This window comes from Seriola aureovittata, chromosome 9 (assembly GCF_021018895.1).
Source record: "Seriola aureovittata isolate HTS-2021-v1 ecotype China chromosome 9, ASM2101889v1, whole genome shotgun sequence".
Taxonomy (NCBI): Eukaryota; Metazoa; Chordata; class Actinopteri; order Carangiformes; family Carangidae; genus Seriola; species Seriola aureovittata.
In genome coordinates, this window is record NC_079372.1 from 8,342,321 (window position 1) to 8,368,366 (window position 26,046).

At 42.2% G+C, this 26,046-nt stretch overlaps 1 long non-coding RNA gene across 1 annotated transcript in view; it reads left to right on the forward strand.

Annotated features, from left to right (window-relative positions):
• The window catches only part of LOC130175056 (uncharacterized), a 57,658-nt gene extending 35,674 nt beyond the window's left edge, over positions 1-21,984 (forward strand). Inside the window, exon 3 of the long non-coding RNA XR_008828685.1 lies at positions 21,548-21,984. This is a non-coding gene — a long non-coding RNA (uncharacterized LOC130175056). The remainder of the gene's footprint in view (positions 1-21,547) is intronic.
• Positions 21,985-26,046: the final 4,062 nt, after the last annotated feature.

A 26,046-nucleotide genomic window follows, 5' to 3' on the forward strand; every position in this document is an offset into this window, starting at 1 on the left:
TCTTTTCCTCTCACTGCAAAAAAAATAAAAAACCATCCTCCTTACTGACCAATTTTTGAGCTGTTAAATCACATTTTACCAGTGCCAGTGGGGTGAGATAATTTTCCCTGTTCCCAATACAAGTCCACTTTTCTGGAATCAAGTGTAATTTTCTTACTAGGACAGTGATCAGCTGTATTCCATCTTCAAGCTGTTTACACTCATTCCCCCCACCCCAACAAAAAAAAAAATCCTGAGGCATGGGAAATGGCACAGGACACTTGTAATTAGTGTAATTATCTCAACCCATTAATGGATTTAAGAAAAACTCTTAAGTGAGACTAAATCATATGTTAGTAAAGAAGATTTTGCCGTGGTTTTAGGCTGAGGAAACATCCAGCTGAAGTGAGAGGTGCATCCAAATTTTGCTAAAAGAAAGACGTATGGTGAAAAAGACTTTTTAAGGATACATTTAAACTTGTTGCTGTCTGTTGTAGATCATAAGCAGCTGTAATAAAACGAATAAACATTTGAAAGAAGTTAATTGAACATCCTAATTAATGACTTAATGAATAAACAGGCTGGAAGGGTTCTCCTTTTCTCTCTCCTGTCTTCCTCCGAGGAGGATTCCTTGCCGGGTTGAGTGAACACTGACGGAGTAACGCTTATTCTCTCCGTCACACCAATGGAAATCAATTGGGTGGTAATTGCAGTATTTGACCCCTCTCCTATTCCCCACCGCATCCCATCTCCTCCCGGTCCATACATCCTCTACACCCTGACCATAAAGATGAGCCAGAGACAGTCAATTCATTTTATACACCAGGCGATTTCCTCTCAACTTAACAAGACTATGGTGATATATTTCATCAGGCCTGATAAAAAAAAAAAAAAAAAAAAAATCAGAGAGGCAGACGAAACACAAACAGGAAAAGGAGGAGCGGAGAGTTTGGACAAAGTTAACAAAAGCAGGAAGACGGGACTGTGAATTAAAATGGAGAAGAGTTAACAGAAATTACAGCTGCCATCTGTGTGTGTGTTTTGTTTTGTTTTACATGTTTGGGTTGGAGATGGCTGGTCAGATGGGTAATGAGTGACCCTTCCTCCCTGGCATGGTTCTGCCGTCACACCAATATTAATCTTCCTACATCACCCCCTCTCTGAACCGACAGTAGGCCTCTTGGGGCCACACACACACACACACACACACACACACACACACACACAACACACACACACACACACACACACACTTGCGCACACACACACACACACACACACACACACACAACCACACAGAAGCGTTGATGCATGAGCGAGGTGGCAATGATGAATGGAGATGTTCTTAAGATCTGTTTAATAAGTGTTAGGCAGGGCCCCTGTGAGAGCAGTGGGCAAGAAGAAGGCATATACATATCTGCAAATGGAGCCTTGCTCACTGGGGCCTGAATTACAGCCCGTTTGACCGCGTTTACTCTGCACGCCACGAGAAGGGAACAAGGAGAAAAGAAGAGACAGGGGTACAGAGCTCGCCTGTGGCAGAGGGAGAGGAAAACAAGAGTGAACTTTTTTTTTCCTTCAAATTTGCAAAAATATATTTCTAATCTCTGTAGAGTCTCAGCTAATATACATGTACCATGTGACAGATGTTGGTGAGGTCCCACCTGTTGAGTCTGTGTGCGTCAGTGTGTGTGTGTGTGTGTGTGTGTATATATGCTTATGCTGGGAGCAGTTGAAGGTGTCAGAAGTGCGAACATTAAGAGTCATCTTGACAGTCTGTCAAGATTACCCAGACAGAGGTGATATCTCAAACAACTTGCTAATGTCTACATGGCTTCAAGGCATCCATGTCAGTCAAATGATTAGATTCGAACCACATCAATGCATGAGTTTGATTATGCCAAATGATCTGCTTCATGTTATGGAAAATTGATGTTCGAATTGGAGTAAGCACAACTACACACATGATTACTCATCGGTTTTTGATTTGCTCTGGCACTTGAGAAACAGAGTGGCTAAGTCAAAGGGGTTCAATGTTTAATCCGGTGCGGAGCTCTGTGAATCCCAGAGAAAATAATGTTAAACACCAATTCATGTCAGTTCTCATTCTGCTGTTTTTCAGTGCTTCTTTTAAAAATCGAGATTCGCCCCTTGCAACAATCGGTTCGGCCCAGATTATCTTTAACCTCCTGAACTGCTCACACACTCATTAATGTCAAACATATTTGATATTTAGCAGTTAGAATTGGGCAGTGGAAAATATTCTAGCCCTTGGGACTAATGTTAGTTTTAATATCTGTCCACAGTTGTCTGCTAGCTGACAGTTAAAAGCTCACCTCCAGTTCCCGCTGAAGATTACACAACCTATGTTGACCGTGTTCCTCATCCAGACTTGTGCAGCCCTCTGCTTATGTTTTTTTTTTTTTCACTGCGAAGTATTACTAATGTTACAGCTATCAGTTATGTGTACAGTTATCCTGCAGTGTGTGATTCGCCATTATTTTCCAAATCTTGTAGTGTGTGCATGTTTGAGATTAGAGAGAACATCTGGGAAGTTTCTTCTTATGTGCATACAGCCCCATTTCAAAATCAATTAGGATTTTAAAACTCTCGTTGTGTGATCTCAGTTTAACACACCTGCTTCTAGAGATTAACCAGATCTAACAAACTCCATGAAGCCTTTGGGAACGGCTACTTCATGTTAAGTTACAGTGAGAAACTTCTGGATTCTGTTGCGCACATGCAAATGTACTGGCTGCAGAGAACCGTCGGGGGCCCCGTCTGTGTCATGTACCCTCTGTAATCTAATCTCTTCATCTGTCTAGCAGTTTGTATTTGCATGTTTTATCCTCTCATCCATTTGAGTCCTCTCCTGCATCATACCTGTCATCTTAGGCCTCAACTCTCAGAAGTGCCTCTCTTTTATTCTTGCTGTCTCTGTTAGGAGCCTGGTCATGGAAGCTTGGGTTCTGTGTTGTCTGACAGCTGCTGCTGCGTGGCTTTTTTCTCTCTCCCTCCATCCCCCCTCCCACCCCCTCTCTCTTTTAAACACGCGTCCTCATTTCTAAACTATCTATCATGCTGGCAGGGCCAGTGGGGCCTTTAAACTGTGGGATTGGCACTTTCTCAGCTGCTGAGCTGGAAAAGGGGCCTGCTTACAGACGGATTCACAAGCGGTGGGCCAGCCTGCTGCAGGCAGGAGGAACAGGAGGTAGTCTGTCTGAGTGCAGGTGGACTGACGATACTCCTCCACCCTGTGAGCGCGCGTATGTGTGTGTTTCTTTACAGTGTGTGCCTGGAGAGCCTTTGTGCTAAAATAGCTCCGGTGGTGACCTAGTGCACTCCTCTTTTTTTTTTTTTTTTTTTTTCCAAGGGTGTTGAGATTTTGCCACTGCTGATTGCAAACCCTCACTCTCAAATGGGAATAGTTTAACAGAGTGAAGAGACGTTTTAAGAAATTAATTGGAAAGAAAGTCGATGCTTTTTGAGATGAGACTGTGAAACAGAGTGTGTGGATTCCAGAGGGGTTGTCTGCAACGAGTTGACAAACTCTGTCTCACTTGGGAGTGAGAGGTGTCTGAAAAGATGGGAACTGCTGACAACATCTGTGTGTGCGTATGTGTGCTTGTGCATCGAGATGCCACATTTGACAAACATGAAGAAATAACAATGCGGTGCTGTCAGCGGGTCCTGTCCCTGGCAGGGGGTTGGAAGCGAGCACGATGTGTGATTTTCTCAGACGAGCAGAGAACCTGCGATGACGCCTCCTATCGATGTGCGCATGCAAACACGCTTAAACATGACACATGCATGCTAACACACACACGCACACACACTCACAAACATACTCACTGGGGCCCTGATATTGATTCTCTGCATTTACCAGTGATGGCACTATCTCTAAAAGGGCAGGAAGTGTCAACAAAAAAAAGTGCAGCCTAAAGTTATCTTACGCACACTCGCATACATCCTAATGCTAAAGACCCATGTGTCAGTATTAACTTATCTGTTTCTCACCCACACATCGTTTCCCTCGCCTCCCTCAATATGCTTTTCCTCTCGAGACCCCGCCACACCGTACCACCACCACCACACAGCACTCCCAGTGCTCCCTGCGTCTTCTGACACCCGAGCGGTCACACCATCGCCTCATCATCACAAGCAGGGGTGTGAAGGGATGCAGCCGTATGTCCGGGAAAAACACATACATCCATCCTCTCTCTGTCTCACTCCGACAGTTGGCAGTTAGTGCCACTTGGCCGTCCCTGCCATGTCCCGCAATGAGGTTATTTGACAATGATACTAAGAGACACAGCCACTGTGTGCATGGCAAATAGGAAGATGATAAAACACTGTGCGATGTTTTTTTGCCTGAACATGCCCGTACCATGTCACCTTGTAAGTTTAGCTGGCAGAAATGTTTGGATCAAAAGTAGAACAAAGCAACATTTTGTCCTCAGCAGGAACTTAACTAGAATCCAGACTTTAATTGGCATTTGAAGATGAATTTCAGGTCAAGAAGTTCCATTCATCTGAGCAGAGAAATGCACTAAAATGAAGGGAGTGATTTCTAACATTTTTTTTTTCCAATGAGGTTGCATTTAGATAGAAAATTAATTAATATATTTATTTTATTAATTTATTTGTTGTGAGCCTTGTGTTTTGGGGTTTACAAAAGATGCTGCTGACCTTTTCTGGTCCATCAGTAGAGGGCAGTCTATCCTCAGTCGTCCAGCTACTCTGTGTGTGTGTGTGTGTGTGTGTGTGTGTGTGTGTGTGTGTGTGTGTGTGTGTGTGTGTGTGTGTGTTCAGTTAATTTCCCAGCACAGTGGTTGTTTTCTTGTGCTCTAATTACACCAAGGCAAACAGCCTACCTCTGTCTTTTTCTGTCTCTTACTGTTCTTTCATTCTCTGTAGTTCACTACCACTGTTTTTTTCCCCTCTCTATTATACTGTAAGAGACAGAATTGATCCGGTTAGGTGACTGTTTTGGGCATGAGTGTGGCCTTTGCATAATATCTGTGTGCAGCCCTTTCACTGCCTATTGAATTACTGGAAATGTACCCAGTAAACAATACATGCTTGAACTACAATTGCCTTCTAATCGCAGGTGTAATTAAATAACTGTTGGAAAAACTGAGACAGATACTTGACAAGAAAATAAGAGTCCTTAATTGTTCTGTTCCAGAGTTGTTGTGTTGTTTTTTTTTTTTTTTTGTGTTGTGACTGAGTTTACCTTCTATAAATAGTGTATAAAATCATTATATTGGAGGAGCTGTGTACTCTTGAGCTGTAATCTTCAGTAGTTTTCATATAAAGAGAAAGGACTTTTCTTTATAAGCATTTCTAGCATTTCCTGTAGTTTTCAGCTGAACCTGTGACGTGGTTACATATAGAAATTTGAAAGCATCTTTAAATGTAAGTCGCAAAGTTTTCTTCTTTTTGTTCAGTTAATTTTCACCAAGCAGCACATATTCAGTCCCTCTCGGAAAACCTTCATTGTGTTGCACTAAGTTGTTCACACGACTATTGCCACAAATAGTTTTGTCAAGAATGGGAAAAAAAGAGACTTTAGAGAGAAGTTCAAACCCTTGCTTCTCTCTAACTACCGCACATCTGGGAAGTGGGTGTAGATATTGGATTGTCGTCTTTGTAAAGTTACAGAAATGGTCAGATCCACCTCGCATTGTGTCAACAGTCCCAGCTGGTGTTGGTGGCAGTGTAATGGTGTGGCGAATATTTTCTTGGCGCACTTTTGCCCCTCAAAACCAATCAATCATGACATGAATGCCACAGCCCAGTGAATATTGTTGCTGACCCTTTATGGCCACAACTTACCACCTTCTAATGGCTACTTCCAGCATGATAACGCACCATGTCACAAAGCAAAAGTCTCCAACTGGTTTCATGAACATGACAGTGAGTTCAGTGAACCTCAGTGGCCCCATCAGTCACCAGATCTGGATCCAGTAGAACACTTTGGGGATTTGGTAGAACAGGAGATTGACAGCTTGAATGTTCAGCTGACAAATCTGCAGAAGTGATGTGATCATGTCAACATGGAGCAGAATCTCACAGGAGTGTTTCCAACATCTTGTGGAATCTAGGCCGCGATGAACTGAGGCTGTTTCAAGAGCAAAGGGAGGCGCCCCGCACAGTGTTAGTGTGGTGCTCCTAATAAAGTGCACACTGAGTGTGGTTACTTGCAGTGAAGTATTCAGCTACCTAGTCTCTAACTATGTCATTTTCTGTTGTAGCCAGATATTTAGCTGTGAAACACTTTGCCCTCAGTTTGATGATAAAAGAAAAGGTTGTGTTTGTCGACGTATGTGGCACACAGTGTGTATGTTTATAGTTATCGAGTTTCCATGGCACCAGGTATCACTTCTTATGTTTGGTCAATTTGTGTGCATCCCATCTAGAAGAGTGATGTTCAGGGAACTGTGTGTGAACCTTTTAGTCACAGTTCCCCCCATTTCCCATAGCTCAGACTTCACTTATCAGGACTCTGAATCATGCAGCTGGATATGCAAAGTGGGTTTTCTCCTGCAGACTCTGTCAGACATCAGTCATTGTTTGCAGACTTAAATAATATTACCCTTATTGTGATCAGACCGAACCTCTATTATGCCTTTATGGCAATGTATTAACCAACCCGTATGGAACCCCAGACTCTTGTTTTTACATTAAATATGGTAAACTGATATAACTCCATAAGGTGCATGTCTTCAACTGTAGAGTATGTATGTATGTATGTATATATAGCTTAATACTGTACATACACGGATGGTGATTTTAAATTATTGCAGGTTTGCTTTGCTTTTTTCTTTTTTTTTTTTTCAACAGCAAAGCCTAAAATCCTGTAAAATATATGCTGTAATGTCTTAGTAGTCCTGCCCTAGTATCCTTGTCTCTGACACCGTTTTGTTTGTTGGTGGTCTTGTTCATGTATTCCAATATATCTGTATGGGTACACGCTCAAGATGAGGGAAAGGTGAGATAAGAGTCTGTTAGAGGCATGTTCGGATTGCCTTCAATTAGTGTGGTCCAGGAGAGACGAGGGGAACAATGAGATATAGATTGGCTCTCCACTGGACAAGAGAGACGGCGCTAGATGGAGAGCGTGTGAGGGAGGGAAAGTGAGGTTAATGACAGTCTACTCACAGGCAGGTAATCTCTCTTCCCTTCTCTGTGGGTATAATCAGTTTCCTCTCGCTTCTCCCTGTAGTCATGATAATTATTATAACAATTAACTGAATGAACTATCCCACTGCTGCTTGGGCTACACTGTTTCTACCCTGTTCAGTCTCCATCCATCCTCTCCTGAGCCAGGTGTTTCTCTCCATCATCTTATCCTATCACACTCAGGCCGTATCAGTAAGTGGAAGTAGTGTTTTAATGAGTGTTCTGTCTGAAAGCTCCCTTGTGTTTAAAAACAATGCCAGGGGTTGTGTCGGTAGAAGCCGTATCAAGTCAAACTGACCTTTCTGAATTGTATATGTATGAGTTTGCTTCCAGTGTGTGATGCATGGTTGGTGTAAGTCCTTTGTTTGCATATGAAAAAGATGCTGTTGGCATCACCGTGTGTTGTTGTGGAGGTGTGTACTCCGTCCCAGGTTGCGCTGGTGGCGCTGGTAGATAGGTTATGTCACAGTTTGTGCCAACCTACATTAACTGGCTGCTGGTTGTAGCTTTATATTTACCATACAGATAAGAGAGTGGTATAGCTGTCACCCAACTCCGAGAGAGCTCAACGCACTGCAACTTAAGAAAACACATACAAATATTAACAACGATTATCGTTAATATTTATTATTAACAACAAGGTGATGAACCTGAGTGGGATGCGTTTGTTGTTCAATGATTTGTCATTGCTTTCAAAATAACACAACACTGACAAGTAGCCAACTTCAACAACTACAAAAGTCACAGTTGCATCGAACACCACGCACGTCCCAGCCGAGCAGGACCGATATGTCTGGTCCTGAGTGGCAGGCGGTAAGATGCATGCTGCACCCTGTAGTGTTAACCTTGCCTTGTCCATTCAAACCAAGTCTGTTGTCTATTGGTTATAAGTTTGTTCGTCTGAAGATGTTTGTCAGGTAGAGGCACGGAAAATGGAGATTAAAAAAATTATGAAAAAATGATTAAATAATGATTAAATACAATTTAAAATCACTGTGGTTAACTTTTAGTCATAAAAACACAGTGAAATAATATAAAAAAACTGAATAGTAATTACATAAGGTTTTAAACAGCATGTTAAGGGCTTACAATAGGAAGGCTTGTTTAAAATGACTGCATACTTCAATATTACTTTAATAAATAAATATGATCATAAAATGCTTTATGTTAAAATGCTGTAAAATACATTACCTGATATTAAGCTAAGACTGGTGACAGCATAAACTGCTGAACCTTCCAAAATAAAAGGAGGAGAAAGGAAGAGCTGTTTGGCCATTGAGTGGAGTCAAATTAAAAGTCCTCAGGTAGATGCATCAGTCTCTTTCAAGTGGGGAAGCTTCACACATTCTTACAGCATAACTCGACAGTGCTACTATTTGGTTGTGTTGTGTGTATTTGAAGCACATTTGTCAATCAGGTTTCATTGTAGAAATGCAGTTTTTCCTCACAGAGCAGAAGTGTTGGAATTTTACAAATTGTTTGATATTCAGTGGTGGGAATGACATAATTAGTATTATTGAGGCTGTGGTGTATGAGTTTTGGGTTTTTCTCTTGACTTTAAGTGGAATCATATCGAATATAAAGATGTATTGCTGCTTGTAATGTTTCCTTTCATCCCGACACACTGCAGGAGCTGTTTGAGGTCTTTGGCATTCACATATGTACATGTAAAAAAAAACAGTTAGAAACCAGGTTGTGTGTATACATGATCTAGAAATGGGTGTTTTTTTTCATGTGAAGTCTAGCTGGGGAGTCCAGACTGGTTGAAAATATTATGGAAACAAATGGGTGATAGTAAAATGGAAATCATTAGCCAAGCTAGTGGGGTGGCTCTGAGGATGGCAATTTCTCTCAGCTGGTCAGCATTGCCACCACTTTGGACCAGATTGCATTGGAGTGCCATGAAATTTTGCACACACATTAATGGATCCCAGAGGATGACGCCTGCTATTTTGGTGATCCATTTTTTGACAACTGTCGGTTTGATTACACAAGCAATTTGGTGCAGAAATATATGGTCTTGGTAAACTATAGTAATCCCCTGACTTTTCATTTAGTACCATCATCAGGTCAAAATTAAAATTTCCCCAATACCCAAAACTATCTAACAAGTTAAGATGTGTAAAAATGTGTTATTGGGGCAGTCAGGCCACAGCGTAAAGTGCAGACATCATAATTTAATCAGTATCTTACTTTAGTCATTTACATTATAACACATAGTTTATTTAATGTCTACCACTCATGAAGAAAAAACTAAAAATAAATGAATAAATAAAATAATTATAGATTAGGCTATTATGTCATAACACTTTTTTTCACCATCCATTTAAAATGCAGTCAAATACCATTGGAGTCTCACTGTGATACACTGTGTGACTCAGTTGTAGTTGAAAGAAGCTAAAAGAATGACCGCAACATTAAATTTGGTCAGAGAATATTGGTAAATAGGCAGAAATCTCAGATTCTGTGTGTATGTGTTCAAGCGTGCTCGTGCACACGTGTGCGCTTGTGCTGAAGTGTGTAACCAGGCCTGTTAGGTTGAAGCCCACGGCCGTCAATCACACAGGGTGGTGGGGGGAAAGAGGGAGGGTGGTATGCAGATACTACTAGCTGTCAACAGACCACAGGAAAATGGATGCCTGAGAAAGCCATAACTATGATAAATTTACTCCTTCAATTCTCAGAGTAGCCCCCCTCCTCTCTCTCTGTCTCTCTGTCTCTCGCTAACACATTCTGATAGACATGCATGCAGTTCACACACAATGCCCCCCCCCCCCCAAGACCTCCATACACTATCTCTCTGAGGCCCCCCTCTCTTCCGCCAGCAGTCTGCGAGTGTGTGACTAATGTATGCGGTAAAGCTGCTCGCTACCATGCCGCACACCAGCCCACCGCCACCCCGATCGGCCCATCCATCTCTGCGTCCGCGCCGGAGACCGCATTCAAATAAATTTGTCACTGTACGTTTATGAAATATTGATGGCGGCGGAGAGGGAGATGTGGAGTGAAAGGGTTGGTTAGGGACAGATCAAAAGGTTTGGCCAGTAAAGGAAGGAAGAGCCAAGTGTGAACAGGAGGGGTGTGATTTTTGACTGGAGGCCAGGTGAGGCTTAAATAAAGACAAGAAGTGTCGGGACTGCTTGGGGACGTTGGCGGGAGTTCAGTTATATCAGTGGGGTTTGCATACTTCAAAAGGTCAGACAGCCATAGAGATGCAAACCAAACCATAGGTCACTGGAAACGTGAAGCAAATACATCAGAATGGAAGAATTGTTTATTGGTGCTCAAATCCTGTTTAAAATTCTTTAAGGTAACAAGTAAAATGTCTACGGTAAAGAGTTGTTCATCCACAAATGACAAAGAAACATTTTCTCATTTAGCCTTACTGGTGTCGAGACATACAGAGGTCCAGTTTTTTATTAACCCACGATTTGAGAGCTGGTTTACGACAGAGGTGAATGGAATTCTATGTGGTGATCAAAACGGGGGCTGCAACTAAATATGATCTTCATTCATTCATTAATCTGTCATGTGTTTTTTTTTAAATTCACTGATTAATAGTTTAGTCTTTGAAATGTCAAAAAAAATGTGAAAAATGCCCATCACAACTTTACTGAGCCCGGAGTGACATCCTCTAATTGCTTGTTTTGTTTGATTGATGATGATGTGATTGCTGAAAAAAGGTCAACTATGTTGATAATTGATCAAACCATTTTAAGTAATAAAATAAAATGCAAACAAAACTACAAAATCGTCAGGTTCCAACTCCTCCGATGTGACAGTACGATCATTATGTTATCAATATGTTGGGGTTTTGGACCGTTGCTTGGACAAAAGAAGATAGCCGGACTTTGAAAAACTGGACAAAATGATTAATGGATTCATCAAGCAAATAACTGTAAGATTAATTGATAATTGATATTAGTTACAACCCTATTCCAATCTACAGCCCAGAAATATTCAATGTACAATGACATAAAACAGAGAAAAGCAGCAAATCCTTGCATTTGAGAGGCTGTAACCAGAAAATGTTTGGTGGTTTCACTTGATAAATTAGTTAAATTATTAATTGGCAGTTGGGTATCATTAATTCTCACTTGATCTCTTAAAGCTCTTACATTTCAGCACTACTCAAAACCTTGAAAAACACCGGAGTGAAAACTGTATTTTATGTATTATCTTGAGCAACAGGGACACAGTTTCTGGAATATCGATATTGTTGTTGAATTTTCCAAAACATTGAAGCCACAAAAGAAATTCCATTTACCTCCGTTGTACTGGGGTTGAGGCAGAAAACTCACTGGATGATAACTCAAAAATTTCTCATGGCTAGATATCACTAGAGGTAAACATGTTTGTAATTGGACTGAAGTGTAATTTGAAGTTAGATAGATCTCTGTCTATGAGACAGCAAGTTGCAAACCTTCAGTATCAATGAGAATTAACTGTTCCACAACACAAACTTTGTCCCAATTAAAAGTGCAATAACCGGAGTGCTCAGGCCCAAGACATTTTATTCCACAGAGGGAGCAGCCTCGAGAGAACAAGCTGAATGCTACTCTCACTAGTACAAAACAGCCAGACTCATGTGCACTGTGTGTGTTAGCAAGTTTGTGGGTATTTGTGCGGTACATGCCAGAACACAAAGGTCACAAACATCTCTTATGGGCAGAGGAATGATAGGAATTCTTGGACAGTGAGCTATTACTTTTGTAATGGCACTTTTTGCGCAACTCCTTCTCAGATATAACTTACCCAAACATAACAGAGAACAACCTGTATTATGCCGAAACCCAAAAATATTTTCTCCAGTAATCTGTGGGCCAAGGTAAAAGACGTTTACTGTGTGCAGAGTTATTGACTTATTGGGATTATATGTGATTATTGTGGAGTGCAAGTATGATAAGATGTCCATTGTCTGGTGTTTGGACATGATTGAAAGACGAGAATGAGGAGGCTGTCAACAATATTGACTCATCTCTGGAGATGCATTCCTTCTTTCTCTGGCCTCTGGTAAACACATGATCCTTGTTTTCTCTTCCTCCCTCCCACCAAAACCTACAGTATCTATCGCCCCCCCCCTTGCTGTTTTCCATCCATCTGTCTTTCCCTCTGTCCCTGGGCCTATCAACAAGATGAGTCACAGGCCTGCCCGTGTCAGGGGCTAAATGTTTAGTCCTCTGCTTTTAGCCCTCCGAGCACAAATAGACAACAAAACGTGATCTAAACTGGCCAAACATGATGATGCTGGAACTTTCCACCCTCATTGTGAGCAGTCCCATGCTGTATTTGGTCAGAGATAAACACAGTGTCAACAACACAGTGGAGACATTTTGTGCTTATTGTGTGATGATGTGATGATCCTCAAGGCCACATGAAGCGATAACGGCAAGGGAGTGACGTTTAGCAGGGAATGGGGATGAAGTTATCTGTCGACCATGTGCTTGACGATTTAGTTAAAGATTAGTTTGCCTGTGTGATTCTAACAAAGAAAGAAAGCAGCTTTTGAAGATTTTTACTCACAAATACAGTAAACAACAATACTGAGTACACCCCTGGTCGCTATCACTAGTAATGTCAGTCATAACATATCCGGTCCATTTAATACAATTTTATTTGTTTTTTTCCCAAACCCCTAGAAACACAAGATATGTTTAACTAATTAAACTACAATGAAAGGTCCATATTAACGAACCAAATGCAACAAAAGCCACACCATCCTAAATTAGTGAGATTCCTTTTCTTTTATTTATTTTTTAATCATTTGTATGTCCGCCTTTTAATTTTAATGACAGATTTTATCCTCTGAGCACTTGCAAGAAATCTGCGAAGAGATGTTCTGCCATTCCTCACAGATGATTATTTTCAGCTGCTCTTTGCCTGAGGGTTTTGTTGCTTTAACGCTCACTTTAAATTACTCCAAATGTGTTCTATTGGATTCTAGTCAGGGGACATTTATGCAGTGTGTTTGAGATTATTATCATGTTGGAAAATTCCTCTCCTGCCAAGCCTCTTCAGACCTGGAGTCATCTTTTCATTCAGTATTGGGGAATACAAACTTGTATTGATGCTACCATCTCTAAATGTCATATACACCTTTTCCACTCATGCACCCTCATATCGGTCACAGTGACGCCCTGGTAAAGTGCACACCAAACACGCTGGACCTCATCCTCATCCTCATGTTGCATTAGACACAACCCAGGCCAAAACGGAGAAATCTGTGGTGTTTATAGGTTATTTTATTTTCCTGCTCATGTAATTAGACTTCATTGGAAATCACAGGTCACAGGTCACTTTTGTTGCATTGATGTTGTACCTTCGGGGCCCATATTTTCAATGCAGTCTATGTAATATGTTTGTTTTGAATTATACTTTAAATACTTAACATATTCACAGATTTTAGTGATATTGTGCTGGGGTGTAAACTGTATGTGTTTTGAAATACTGTCTTTGGTGAAACATTCTCCAAAAGCTCACTGTACACTACGTGCTCAGCAGCAACTGGCAGGGAGATACAGTCGCTGACTAGCTGATGAACATAGTGGAGCATTTAGCAGTGAGATATTTCCCTCGGTAGAGACTAAATCATCAACTTTAAAGGTAATGATGTCAACATGTTCACAACTTGTTTCCTCTTTCCTCAAGTGGCAAAAAAAAAACTTATTGCAGTTTGAGCAATTAGTTTTCAAAATAAAACCTGTAACAGTGCACCCGCCTTTATTTTGAAAGGCACTGTTTAGGCCAGCTTGAACAGCCTTGGGTAGATGTGAGTTTTACCATTTAAATTACATCACATTTTGAATGTTGTCGTCCCCATGAGGAAATTCAGCCAAACAAAACTCTCTGGAGAACTGATTTTTAGTTCTTGTACACAATCGGTTATTATCAGTTTCTTCAGGCGGCTGGGTGTGCCCCTCTGACACACACACACACACACACACACACACACACACACACACACACACACACACACACACACACACACACACACACACACACACACACACACACACACACACACACACACACACACACATTTTCTCTAGTATCTAAAGTTTGCTCTCCTAATGTTTTCAATTCCCTTCGGTTACACTTTAGACTGTCTAGTGTCTCTTGCTGTTTGTGCTTTGCTCTTTTCAAGTGATGTCATTCTGGGCGTGCGCACTGTTGATTTGATCGGTGTCAAAGGGTGACAGATCGGGGTGTCTGGCTGGCTAATGTATTCTCCGTGCATATTTCATCTGTATGTGAGCTTGTGTGCGTGTTTTCTGAATGTGCAGTGAATTTTATTCCGTCTTCTTTTTGAGCTGTGGATACTCCGTTACAGAACGGCTTGACTGTTCAGGTGCAGGTATGAGCGTGTGTGTGTGTGTGTGTGTGTCTGGTCTACCTGAAAGACAGTTGCAGCGATACTGTGGACACTCGTAGGTCACGGCTCTCTATTATCTAGACAAGGACTCTCTGTCACAACCTGAGTCTTGTTCGTCCCACTTCTTTATTTATCCCTTCTTCCCTTCTTATTTATCCATCTCTCCCTCCTCCCTCAGCTGACGCACACGCAGACGTCCCAGAGTCCTCCCTAAATCACTCTTTGACAGAAAGAGGGAAAGAAAGGGGAGATAGAGAGAGAGATAAAGGGGGTAGAGAGATAGAGAGGGGGAAAAAGAGAGGGATGAGGGTTTGAGCGTACATGGAATGAACCTATCAATCCAGGGTGCCTATTATCCCGTGTGAAATGCCTCTCGCTAGCAGACGCCTAGTTAGTGTGCCTGTTCAAAATTAATAAAACGCCAGCCGAGTCTGGGCTGAGACTGCGACAGGCCTGGTTATTGATTAAGTCATGTCACAGGAATGGAAGGCTCTGCCATTAAAAGTACAAATTATGCAGCACGTTTAGCCATGCCTCTTATTCATGTAGGAGACCGGCAAGAGTCACTGGAAGAATGGAAGCCTGCTCCATTTTCTTACACTGTCCAATGCTTCTCTCTCTCTATTGTATGGACCTTTTGTTGTATTTAGGATCCTAATAATGTGAGCTCGTGTGAAAGGAGAGGGTTAGACTGCCAGTATCTGAAAATGGCCTGAGACAAGACAGTCAGAACAAGACAAAGAAGAGGGAGACAAAGAACGATCGCTTTTTCGTGTACAACAGGACAAAGAAAACTCATAGTGTAGTGCAGAAAACACACACACACACACACACACACACACACACACACACACACACACACAGACAGTTAAACAGAGAGACGATGCACAGAGCCTGAAAGTACTTTTTTAGGAGTCAGAGCTTCCCAGTGAAAAGAAGCCATTTAATCTTATAACAAATTAAATGATATTATTTTGACACGCAGCCAGATGGCAAGGCTCCTCTCGTCTTCAGTGTGAAAAGTGATGGAGAGAGGGGGTGAAACAGAGAGAGGTTGATGGAGACGGAGAGGTAAAATTAATTCGTCAGGAGTAAGTATGTTGTGAGCTTTCTGCGTTAGGTGCTCGGAGTCGGCGCTGTGATGTTCAGGGAGAGTAACAAAGACAGGAGCGACATTGTAAGGCTTCAATCAGCAGGCCTCTTGCCTCATGTTTCTCTGTCGCACACATGGCTCGGCGGAAGGAAACATAGGTTGATTTCCTCTTTCATGTGTTTGTGTGTTGGGGTGATGAAGGGGTTGAGTATGGGGGGCAGAGGGAAGATGGATAGGAAGGAAATGAGAAGATAGGTGGTGAGTGTCAATAATTTATAGCAAGTTCCTCGTGTCAGAAAGGGCAAAAAGAGCTGGGATCCTCAGGCCACTGCGATGCTTGGAGCACAGGCTCTCGTTAACACAGAAACGCACACACACACACACACACACACGCGCACGCACAGACATAAACATCCAAAGGCATATGTAAATGAGCATTTGCACATGCACATACACATTCACAGATGCTCACCGGTGTGCACAGCGATACAGACACACTGTCACAAACATGCACACCACCAAAAAAAAAAAAAACTGCCTCACTTCAGTCAACTGGCAGGTCATTAATTTCATGATGCAAAACCAGAACACTGGAGCTGAAGATGGAGAGAGAAAAAAAAAAAAAAAAATAGCGCGGTGTGTAACTGTGTGTGTCCTGATCCATCCAAGAAGCATCCTCCGAGCCCCTTAAGAAACCCCATGTTTATGCATTCTAAAGTCTTTTTGTTGTTGTGGTTGTTATTGTTGTTGTTTCCAAAGCGCTGAAAACCTCTCAGATCTCAGAAGAGGAAGAGAGGTTTGTGACTGGCAGTTTCTTTGTTGTATGATTTATTACCGATCAAAAGTCAGAAGTGAGGCCTCGGTCTTCTGTGACTCTCAGGTGGACAAATGCTGTCGTTTTTTTTTTTTTTTTTTTTGTCACATAGGTTTGCCATCTGAACTATGACACATCTGTATGTCAAGGCACTGTCAAGAGAATCCAAAACACTGTTGGGCTGTCAACAGCAGCATGATACACCCTCATTTTTTTTTTAAAATTTTAATTTCCTTGTGAGTTTAGGTACAATGGCGGAGGGAAGGAGGCAGGGAGGAGGGATAACAGAGGAATGCGAGTCCAATTAATCTGTTAATTGGGGCTATTATAGAACAGATGCTGGGGAATAAAAGGAAAATCTCCTTCGCCTGTCTGTCTCTTTGTTTATTTCTACTATCCCCTCTCCCTCCTCTAAAGTACCTTTTGGCAATCAGTGCCTGTTTTCCCTGTTCCTCTTGGCTAAAGAGCCAGCCGTGGCTAATGGCACAGTGTACGGCAGGCAGACTGCCCCCTTGGCACTGCCCGCTGGAGGAGCAGAGGGCTTTAAGATGGCACAGAGCAGTAAAAATTGTTAGCTGAATAAAGAGGCACTGCAGGGAGGGATAGACCGGCTTTATGACCCTCTGTGCATACCTGAGTGTTTAACTTATTGTGGCTTAAGTGGCAAACTATGAAATGTCTTGTGTTTAAATACCTAGAAAGTCTCCATTATTTTTGCATGATGTTTTCTTCCTGTGTGCCACTTTTTGTACGTGCATGTATGTACAGTACATTTCTCCTTGTGACTTTGGGCTGGATGGTCTTACAGCCCCCCTACCCCCCCCAGATGTGAGGTGCAGGAGGAGGAGGAGGAGGAGTGTTGGAACGAGGTAGCGAGAGAGCGACAGAGGGGTAGAGAGGAGGGAGAGTGGGCGGAGGGTGGGGGGTGTGAGAGCTGAATCAGCGGGAAGCTTCGCTAATCGCCGCGGCTCATCTGTTAATGGAGTTAATGAAGAATGGGACCAAACCAAATGCGCTGAGATGAGAGAAGTTCCACCACACTGCATAGGGCCGCTGCTCTCTGTGTGTCTCTTCCACGCGGTCACATAGACACAAACATAATCGCACACACACCCCAGCTTTCTTTTCCTTCACATGTACTCTTGCAGTCCCGCTTCGTTCACCACATTTTCAGCACCTATTGACACAAAACACTTTCTTTTTTGCACCCCCTCGCACCTATATGCACATTCTGCTACTTTCGCACTCGCCCCTCCACACTTTCCCCCTCACATACTTACACATACACACTTTCTTTGCCTGTCCTCTTTCCATATGTTTCTTTCTTTCGCCTCATAGAGTGTGCAGCCCCCTCTTTAGCCCCTCCGCCTTTCCCTGGGGAGGAGATACGCTGTGACACCACTGTGTTTGCATGGGAGGTGAAGAGATATTCAGCGACGCCATGCAGACCTCTCACCCAGCTGATAAGGCTGATGGGTTGACAGGTCCCCGTGGAGACACACACACACACACACACACACACACACACAACCACTGCTCACTTGTTACAGGCCCAGTCGCACTTATTAGCAATCTATCAAACACTTGTTATTGACACAGCAGTTATCGCTCAATCAAGATACAATTTTGGAGCACACTCCCATCAATCAAACATTCAATGCATAATTCAGATATTGCCAGAGAGCCCTTAGGTCTGATTTGGTTCAAATGTGAAAGTTATTTAATGGCTAATTGGGCTTAGAAAAAGTGTAATGAATGCACTGAAAACACTTTTTCACTTTTTCTCTGCGGTGTGTTACACTAAAAAAAAGAAATTTAAAAAAAGCTTGCTGTGTTTTAAGCCATATTTGACGGGTATCCCTAAGTCTGTGGACAGGCACCCAGTCTGGTCAGTGACAGTTTGGTCAGTGCCTGCATATGTAGATAAAGTAACCAAAGTATAGATTTTACCGACATGCAGACACTGAAAGCTTATTTTCGGGAAAAAATGTCAAAATCGTTCATGTGGATTTATGTTGAGCTTTGTTTCAGTCAGGTTGTGAAACTTCTTAATTGTGAAATTCCATCTAGCCTGCAACTGTCCGTTTTGGTTCATTGGTTTTTATGTCATCCAGTGAGTAACAAGAAATTGCAGTGCAGCAATGCCAAACTACATTTGAGATAATAATGTATGTTAACGGTGTCACCGTTATACAGTTTGTCCACCAGAGATCAGTGACAAGTTGATGTTTATGCCTCTGCGCCGGTGACAGCCAGAGCCGGAGGCATATTGTTTTCAGGTTGTCCGTCCCATTCTCGTAGACACGATATCTCAGCAACAGCTCGACGTTACTTCTTCAAATATGGCACAAATATCCACTTGGGCTGAAGGATGAACTGATTAGATTTTGGTGGTCAAAGATCAAAGGTCAAGGTCACAGTGACCCCAAAAAACACTGGCTGATATATCATCTGATATTGATATCAGTGTTATCCTCAAAAACCCAGTATTGGTCAGACTAAGGATTAAAAAATTTTATAATGATATGTTAGCTGAGATTTTTTTTTTTTTTTTTTTTTCCAACAAATGAACATAGAAATTAAATTTAAATTTTGTTGTTTCATAATTGTGCCCAAGATACTGTTTGTACTGAGTGGGACATTTTACAGTTATAAAATAAACATTTGATCTGTGGTGGATAAACTTGTAATGATGGTATTGTTTTCACTTTAGTGTAAACATATCTTTAGCATCTTTGTACTGTAATTTTGTACTAACCGGCTGACTTGTACAGCAATACCAATAAATTTGTGACAAGTTGCTAGATCAGTGTTTTGATGGGCTCTAGACGAAACCATACAGAAAACAGAATACGCAATGGTTTTAAAGCAAGAGCGCTATGCTACCAATCTACTTATGCATTCTGCAGTTCGCACACGCAGACAATATGTGTTGATCTCCGTTTATGTGCACAAACAAATAAAATATTCGCTTAGTATTTTGTTCTGTGCTTGACAAAAGTACAAACATGTATAGCTTAATGAGCTTGTGGTGAAGGATTCTTATAATCTTGCACACACAGGCAGACACACACAGTCTGCTGGTTAATCAGCTGTGTAAAGTACCATATCTATCTTTCAATTTCCCCCCATTAGGGTAGACGCTGGCTTGATTAGGCCCTTAATCTCCTGAGATTGAGACATTAAAGCATGAGAGTGTTCACACATGCTCACACATGCTCACGGAAAAATCATCTGCCACAGCGGTGCCACGTTTGTTGCAAAAGAGCCACAACACACTCGTTTATTTTTTTTGCTCATTGTTCTCATATACTATTTCTATTCTGGAGCACCTTTGGACCTCTACAGTAAGCCCAGCTCGTAGTGCAGATGTGTTACATAAGGGTCATTAAGTAGAAGCTGGTTGGAGAACTGGAACTGGGCAGCGGAGGAAGCTGGGGATGGGCCTTCCTGTAATCTCTACGCACACTCGTGGGTGAACCTGGCCTGTATTAGAGGTGGAAATTCATTCCTGTTACTATTAATTCAATCCAGTCCCTCTTCCTCTTTTTGTCTGTTTTCATTTTTAGTGTCTGAACTTGGCAAATGATGCAGCTTGAAAAAGGATTTTCTTTTTCTGTGTCAGACAGATTTCAGAAGATGTGATTTTTTTAGAAAAAAAAAAAGTTTGGACAGGAGGAGCATGGAACAGAAGAGGCAGGTGTATCGAACAGAAGAGCAAAGATGTCTTGAGTTCTGGGCCATTTCCTCCAAGGACAATCACCCCCATCTTGTTTAACAACTCACCCAGCAGGGACTATTACACTCATTTTAATTGGCTTCCACTTTAATTGCCCAGGTGGAAGGAGGGGGTCTCTTTCCTTCTCCTTATGCTCTTAAAGTAAGGGGGGGGGGGGGGGGGGGGGGGGATGTATTCTAAAAACACTTAAAACACAAACTTGAATCCATTTGTCCTTTTCTCTTCCTTATTTCTTCATTGACTATAATATAAAAGTAACAATATGAGCAGACCTAGATCGCTGGCTCAGGTGGATTCAGGAAGCAGCAGGGGGAAGCTGAGCAGTCCTGTTCGATCTTAAACCACCGCACATTATGGTCTGAGACAATTACCCTCCTGCTATTAGTACAAAGCTACCAAATGCTTGCACACTGTCCTGAACAGCTGGTGGAGACAGAGAAATTGAGATGGAGATGGGACAGTGAGTTGGTTAATGACAGGGAAAGTGAGAGTTTTGGGTTGTGTGTGTGTGTGTGTGTGTGTGGTTGTGTGTGTGTGTGTGTGTGTGTGTGTGTGTGTGTGTGTGTGTGTGTGTGTGTGTGTTGTGTGTGTGTGTGTGTGTGTGTGTGTGTGTGTGTGTGGGGGGGGGGGTGGTCAAAAGGGAGCGAGGAAAAACAGCAGACTGACAGGTATATCCTCGTAGTGAGAGAAGAGAAAACTGAGGGACACAGTAGTATAAAAGGTTGTTGTTGTCTTTCCTCATGAGGGATCGCCACAGCGGATCACCAGCCGAATAGTTTATTTGGCATAGATTTTACATTGGATGCCTTTCCTGACACAACCTGGATTTTGGGGATCGAACCACCAACCCAGGGATGAGCGGCCAACTCGCTCTACCACCTGAGCCATGGCCCCTCTAAAGGAGGGGGGTGGGGGGTGAAGCGAAGAGGGAGTAAAGTGCAGCAATGTGTTCAGTTAAATGTGACTGTGACGCTCAGCTACACTCTCATGTAGCCCTGCTAGTGATTTCACTAAATGAACAGCGATTGTACCAATTAATACGATTGAGTGTTATTCATTACAGCTGTCACGGTGCAACCTCATGCATTCATTAGGCCTCGTCTACCTTCCCCATTTATTTATTTCTCTCCACGCCTCTGTTTTTCTTAAGCTGTTTGGCTCTTTTGGGATTGAAGCAGATTGAAGCTTCTCATCTTTTCTTTACCCTGCACTCTTTTTTTTCTCCTTTCTTCTATTCTCTATTTTCTTTCTATATTCTCTCTATGAAGTGTCTGTGTGGGATTATGCATATGTGAGTGTTTGCACGCACCACTGAATTTTGTGCCTGGCGGTGACAGGAAAGTGTGTCCTGTCTTTCACCTGCAGGCTCCTTAGCCGTGTGAATATCGGATAGGGTGAGGAGGGGTGAGGACATCAGAGATTGCGGGGATTCAGAGGGCCTCATATCCGAGTGCAGGGATTCCCCCAGCCTTCTCTGACAATAGGGCAGGAAGGAAGGAGTGTGCAGGCTGCAGGAGCGGGCCAGGCGGTAACGAGAGACAGGATAGAGTTCCATGAGAGACGTGTGGGACAGTGGGGGCACAAGGAGAGAAGAGGAAGAGGAGCATCTTGGCTAATAAAGTTTCCAAAACGCCGTGTGTGTGTACTGTAGATATTGTAATACACAGGACCCTGGCAGATGTCCACTATAAACATCCATGCATACACACAGACAGACAGACACTTAAAGTACATGTTGTATGCTATTCAGATTGGTTGTGGCTTGTCTCAAATTTAAATGTCTTCAGATGCAAAATAAGGGCTCTGCACCAAAAGGGACAAGAAAAAAAATAAAGAAAAAGGATTTTCCACCTTGAAAGAAGAGGCATAACCAGAAACAGTCTGCAGTAGTTTCATATTGAAACAGCACAGTGGAAAATAATGGTTTGGAAGTTGGGGGGGTGGATGGAAGTTTTTGACTTCGATTCCTGCGACCTTGGATGAGGTCCCACCTTATACAAGTTTATTTTTTTTAATATTTAGTTTTTTTTTCCTCTATTAAACCACTGCCAGAGCTTAAACAAGTTGCTTCTGTTGCTCAAATCTTGCTAGATCCTTAACCGTAAACTGAACCTTTTTAAATGACAAACAAATCTGTCTGTTTGTTTAATTTAAAAAAAAGATTATTTATTGGAACCATAATCACTTCTTGCATAACTGGAGTAGACGTCTGGGTGTCAGACTCCAGTGTTGGTCAATGGTCACAAAGAGAGACTGTTGGATTTGGTAATGTGCGTCTTCCTGCATTTGGATTTAAACTAGAGAATGGAGATAAAGTTTCCAATAGCTCTGGTGTTGTTCCCAGATTTGAAATCTCAGTAGTCAGCTCCTGGTTTGACCTTGAACTTTTCTCTAAGATCATTGGTGGGACTTTTAGCTTGATATCATTATGCACTACAAAACTTTTACACTCCCTTTGGTGGTAGTTGGATGCTAGCTCAAGTGTCTGATATCCATCACGTCTTACCAAAACATGACTCATGATGCATGGTAAGAGCGTCAACAGCACAGTCTGGCCTTGAGGAGGACAAGCTGCTTGTGTTTCCTGAGACAACAGGGACTACAGTATACTTTATACCTTGCTATTTAGAAAGAAAAGTGTGTAGGGTTTTTATGTAATTATATATAACTATATATAAGTAAATATACATATATATGAAAGAAAAGAAAGGTACAATTTAATATGATGTCCAAAATATTGTTTCAAGTTAAAATCACAGCTCTTAGCATGCCTTGCTCTAAAAGACAAGACATGCCAAAAGGTTCAGAACAGGAAGTTCAAAAAATGGCTTTTACTTTCTAACCCTTGGTTTTACCTTCCGTGCTTGAAAAGAGCAAGAGAGGAAGAAAGAAAGGAAGGAACGTGACACAGATAAAGAATTCTTATCTAAATTGCCTTGGCCTTGACCCTTATGTCTCATGACTGTAAATACTAAATCACTACTGTATCCTGACCTCTGACCCCTGCTATCTGACCCTCAGACCTGCTTGGCAGCCTGCATCAGCCTTTGCTGGTAAACAGTCCTATAAGCTCTGCAGAATGTGTTACATTAGATTAGAAACCTGGGATTTTGACATTATTCTCACTCAAAGCAACTCAGAATACAATACATGGTAACAGTAAAAGTCAACGGTTGTGGATTATTGCTTGTAGTGACTGCTGGGTAATGAAGGGATGACAACGAAACAATGCATGAACTCTCTCTGTGTGTGTGTGTGTGTGTGTTGTGTGTGTGTGTTGTGTGTGTGTGTGTGTGTGTGTGTGTGAGAGAGAGAGAGTGTGTGTGTGTGTGTGTGTGTGTGTGTGTGTGTGTGTGTGTGTGTGTGTGTGTGTGTGTGTGAGAGAGAGAGAGAGAGTGTGTGTGTTTATTTCATTGTGAAAGACCTTTTAGAGGATGGGTGCATCAAGAGCTTCCCTGCAGCTGGATCCTGTCTATAGTGCTCTGCAGAAGTATTCTCCCCTCATGACCTTTGGCACATTTTGTTGTGCTATGATTTCATAATGCATTTATTCAGGGGTTCTGTGCAAAACAAGCCCAAATCACAGGGAAAAAAACTATCAAATTACGATAAGAATATATAGTCCATTTGCTTAACTGCCAGTAGCCAGTAGCTAAACTCAAGATTTGTAATAACATCTGAGACTGATATATGAGCTTTGGATAATTTGTCTCTGAAAAGCCATGACGGTGTCCCTCATATTGATCATTATGGGATTTTCTGTCTATTTGTTGTACAAGAATATGTAATCACAGTTGTACAAGGTAGATAGTCTGGTTCTCAAAGAATGGTTTTGACAATTCACTTATTTGCTTTCTTGTTGAGAGTTGAGTGAGAAGATCAGTGCCGCTCTACATGGTAAACATAATACCAGCGTACAGACTCGACACAGGAGAAAACAGATATCCTTGCTTTGTCCAAAGTAGAGCTAAATGATTAGCTGATTTATTGAGTAGTCAATTGAGAGAAAATTAGTCGGCAACTATTCATCAGATTAATCAATAATGAAAGTAATTGTTAGTTTGCAGCCCTGAACATATTTAATAAATAGAACATATCTTTAATTGTAAAATATATGTATATGTTTTCAGTTTTATTTTGAAATGACAGAAAAACTGTAAAAAAAAACAAAAAAAAAACAGTCAGGCTACCTGAATACATTTAGACACCAAGGCATTTTTATGTATGTTTGTGTGTATGCAAAAGTCTCTTAGTTTGACAGACATGAGAGAGAGAGACTGAATCGACACTTATTGGCTCTGTTTATGTTATTTATATTTCAATTAATTACAGTTGTAATAAATGGAATAGTACAGTATTGATAACGGTGCTTCCAGCCTGTGTCCGGCCCACAGATGGACACTGACGGTGCATTGTGGTGGCACACAGACATCTGGCATCAGCCTCCAAGCCAGCACATAAACCACTGACTAACCTGAACTTGTCTGCCGTGCAAGACAGAGATTTACACCACGTTAGTATAACCCTGCCGTACCTCTCACTCTGAGGCCTTGACAAGAAAGTAGGAGAGAGAGAGACAGAGCGCAAGGGCGATACATAGGCAGAGATGTGTGCCGACACGGAGGCAGACACCGTGACTTACAGCCCAGTTCCTTTCCTTCTCTCCACTGTAGGAAGGCTGTTATTATGAAGACCTTCAATCCTTTTCTTCTTTGTCCCCTCTCCCACAGACTCACTGCAGCCCTGTAACTCACACTGATGTCAAAACAAACACAGATAAACAGCCGAAAGCAAACACACGCGCAATCACACTCACACACACACCCACCCACACACCCACACACAGACGATCAACAAAGACATGACCAGCCCCCCCCCCCCCCCCCCCCCCCCCCCCCCCCCCCCCCTTCTATTCCCAACCCCGCCCCCCAAGTTTGGCTTCCCCCACATTGCCGCCAATATTTCTCACGAGCTCTCGGCCACGAGCCCTTCATGAATTTTTATTAAACAAAACTCTAAGCAGATTGATTTCACACCGGCTGCTTTATTGCATTTTTATTTAATTCTTTCTCTCTCTCAGATGCCGACTCCTCCTCACCCTTACCTCAGTTTCACCACTCCATCCTTTCACCTCTTCTTTCCTTCCTGATGCTTATCCTACTTCCTCTCGGTATTTCCTGCCTGTTTTTGCTTCTCCGCTATCTCTCTTTTTTTTCTACACTGTCTTCCCCCCGTTCCCATTCTCTCTCCTCTGCCTTTCTTCTCTCCATTTCCTCAAGCCTCATTTTCCTGCCAGTCCTGATTTATGTTCCTGGATTTGTGGCCCTGAGGTGAGCTGTTGTTGGTGGGCTGATGAGCATTGTTTTGACTTTGTGTGTGTGCGCCTGTGTCTGTCTGTGTGTGTCTGTGTGTGCACAGTCATATCTGTGGTCATGTGTGAGTTTGTTAAAAAAGCATTTATGTTTCATGTATCACCTGAGCTATCAGTCGCCAGCTCTCAGTTCATTAAGTTATCTTTCCCAGCCTTTTGTTCCTTGTTGAGCTCCCCCTTCCTGTGTGGTGATGTGTTGTATGGCATCCGTTTTATTAGAAGTATATCGAGATATCACTGGAAAGTTAATACTAGAGTTCTCCGCAGTGCCTTACATTTGGGCGATGTATCGCACTATTACAGAAATATCTTCCACTACCTAAGCAGATAGAGATTAAAAGTACTATACTCTGCCAGACCAGCTTCAGTCTGCCTTGATATGGATTCGTCTCTGGAACACAACTGGAGGGAGAACCGCAATTCCTCCTACAGCTGATCCCTCACGTGGTGTTTTGAAGATGGTGACAGAGAGAGAAAGATGTAAGACTTAACG